Raw genomic sequence first — 3,562 nt, forward strand, 5'->3', positions numbered from 1 at the left:
GAGCCTGAGTGACTTCCTTGTTTTTAAGGTGTTTACTCCACTGCAGTTTATGCTTTGCATGCAGGTGCCTGGTCATGCAGGTTGTGCTAAGGTTCAGAACGTTAATGCCTCGCTTCAGGCTCTGATGGCACAGCGTGCAAACCACTCGGGTCTTGTCGTCAGCACATTGTTTGAAGAAGTGCCATGCCAGGGAACTCCTTGAAGCTGCCTTTGGGGTGCTCGGTCCCAGATGGCGGCGGTCAGTAGCAGGCGGAGTCTCTTGGCGGCGGGTGTTCTGATTTTGCCCACTGCTCCCTCTTTTGCTACGCTGTTGGCTCGGTCTCACCACTGCCTCTTCCTCCGAACTGTGAAAGTCAGTGGCACGACCTTCATTCCATGTGGGGTCTAGGACCTCATCGTCCCCTGCATCGTCTTCCACCCAGTCTTGATCCCTGACCTCCTGTTCAGTCTGCACACTGCAGAAAGACGCAGCAGTTGGCACCTGTGTTTCGTCATCATCAGAGACGTGCTGAGGTGGTATTCCCATGTCCTCATCATCAGGAAAAATAAGTGGTTGTGCGTTAGTGCATTCTATCTCTTCCACCCCTGGGGAAGGGCTAGGTGGATGCCCTTGGGAAACCCTGGCAGCAGAGTCTTCAAACAGCATAAGAGACTGCTGCATAACTTGAGGCTCAGACAGTTTCCCTGATATGCATGGGGGTGATGTGACAGACCGATGGGCTTGGTTTTCATGCGCCATCTGTGCGCTTTCTGCAGAAGACTGGGTGGGAGATAATGTGAACGTGCTGGATCCACTGTCGGCCACCCAATTGACTAATGCCTGCACCTGCTCAGGCCTTACCATCCTTAGAACGGCATTGGGCCCCACCAAATTTCGCTGTTAATTCTGCTGGCTACTGGGACCTGAGGTAGTTGGTTCACTAGGACGTGTGGCTGTGGCAGAACGGCCACGTCCTCTCCCAGCACCAGAGGGTCCACTAACACCACCACGACCATGTCCACGTCCGCGTCCCTTATTAGATGTTTTCCTCATTGTTCCCGTTCACCACAATTTTGAGAATGGCAAATTTGGGAATGGTTTTTCAACCCAGAAAAAAAAGTGTGCTTTTACGGTCACTACAAATAACTTGACCAGCTAAAACAGTACAGATTTGGTTAAATAGAGATGTGAGGCCTGTTTTTTTTTGCGCTGTGTGACAGGTATAGGTTTAATCACAGAATCAGACTTCTATCTGCACGCTAGCGTATGTCTTAGGTTTTTCTGAATAACACTATCACTAGCTTCAATGTAAGATATTCTTTTTGGGATAGATTTCAAGTAGGCCTCAAATACCAGAAACTAGTTATTTTGAGAATGGCAAATTTGGGAATGGTTTTTCAACCCTGAAAAAAAAGTGTGCTTTTACGGTCACTACAAATAACTTGACCAGCTAAAACAGTACAGATTTGGTTGAATAGAAATGTCAGGTCTATTTTTTAGGCGCTGGGTGACAGGCTCAACTTGCCCCTGATGTAATATATGGCCAAAAAATAATCAGACTGTCGATAGTTAAATGCACTTCGGTGACACAGGCTCAGCCTGCAGCTGATGTAGTATATGGCCAAAAAATAACCAGACTGTTGATGGTTAAATGCACTTCGGTGACACAGGCTCAGCCTGCAGCTGATGTAGGATATAGCACAAAATAACCACACTATCGATGGTTAAATACACTTGGTGATAGCTTGTGCTGGCGCACCACAAGTCACAAAATGGCCGCCGATCACCCCAGAAAAAAAGTGATCTAAAAACGCTCTGGGCAGCCTCAAAAAAGTGAGCAAGTCAATAATAGCACTTCAATGATCCACAGCTGCAGATCGATCACAGAATGAAGTCTTTTGGAGGAGTTAATCTGCCTAATCTCGCCCTAACGTCGCAGCTGCAACCTCTCCCTATACTGATCATAGCAGAGTGATGTGCGGCGCTACGTGACTCCAGCTTAAATAGAGGCTGGGTCACATGCTGCACTGGCCAATCACAGCCATGCCAATAGTAGGCATGGCTGTGATGGCCTCTTGGGGCAAGTAGTATGACGCTTGTTGATTAGCTGATTTGCAGCCTTTCAAAAAGCGCCAAGAAAGCGCCGAACACCGAACCCGAACCCGGACTTTTACGAAAATGTTCGGGTTCGGGTCCGTGTCACGGACACCCCAAAATTCGGTACGAACCCGAACTATACAGTTCGGGTTCTCTCATCCCTAATTGAAAGTCAATGGGGGACGGATCCGTTTGAAAATTGAGCCATATAGTGTCAAATTCAAACGGATCCGTCCCTATTGACTTACATTGTAAGTCTGGACGGATCCGTTTGCCTCCGTTTGCAAGCAGCGTTCAGGTGTCCGCTTGCTGAGCGGAGCAGAGGCTGAACGCTGCCAGACTGATGCATTCTGAGCATTGGGGCAGTACGGATGCGTTCAGGGCCGCTTGTGAGACCCTTCAAACGGAGCTCACAAGCGGAGCCCCGAACGCTAGTGTGAAAGTAGCCTAAGTCACAACACCAGACAATCCCAGTCTGCTTAAACTAATAACACACAAAGAATTAAATGTTACCATGTTTTTATTGAACACACCATGTAAACATTCACAGTGCAGGTGGAAAAAGTATATGAACCCTTGGATTTAATAACTGGTTGAACGTCCTTTGGCAGCAATAACTTCAACCAAACGTTTCCTGTAGTTGCAGATCAGACGTGCACAACGGTCAGGAGTAATTCTTGACCATTCCTCTTTACAGAACTGTTTCAGTTCAGCAATATTCTTGGGATGTCTGGTGTGAATCGCTTTCTTGAGGTCATGCCACAGCATCTCAAATCGGGTTGAGGTCAGGACTCTGCCTGGGCCACTCCAGAAGGCATATTTTCTTCTGTTTAAAGGGATTCTGTCATGAGATTTGAGCCCTATAAGCTAAACATATGGCCAGGTCCGTACTAATAACATGAATACTAAACTGCCCTTATTAAACCTGCTTGTGGCTCTATTAGCCCAAAAAAAAAAGGTTTTTATAAGCTGTCACTCACCTACCTAAGGTGCCCAAGGGGTTTTACGTTAACCCAGGGTACCCGCCCGCACCCCTCGCCGTCTGGTGCCCAGAGCCGCCTTCCTCACCTCGGCCCCGCCTCCGCAATCCTCCCGTCCCTCTGCTAGATCCGGCGCCTGCGCACTAGGCTGAGCCTGATGCGCCGCGGACTCCTGGGCGCATGCGCACTTTGCTCAACGAAGCCGCTGCCAGGAGTCCGCGGCGCATCAGGCTGAGCCAAGTGCACAGGCGCCGGATCTAGCAGAGGGACGGGAGGATTGCGGAGGCGGGGCTGAGGTGAGGAAGGCGGCGCTGGGCACCAGACGGCGAGGGGTGCGGGCGGGCACCCTGGGTTAACGTAAAACCCCTTGGGCACCTTAGGTAGGCGAGTGAAAGCTTATACAAAACAGTTTTTTGGGCTAATAGAGACACAAGCAGGTTTAATAAGGGCAGTTTAGGATTCATGTTATTAGTACGGACCTGGCCATATGTTTAGCTTATAGGGC

Source organism: Bufo bufo, chromosome 5 (assembly GCF_905171765.1).
Source record: "Bufo bufo chromosome 5, aBufBuf1.1, whole genome shotgun sequence".
In the NCBI taxonomy this organism is placed as follows: Eukaryota; Metazoa; Chordata; class Amphibia; order Anura; family Bufonidae; genus Bufo; species Bufo bufo.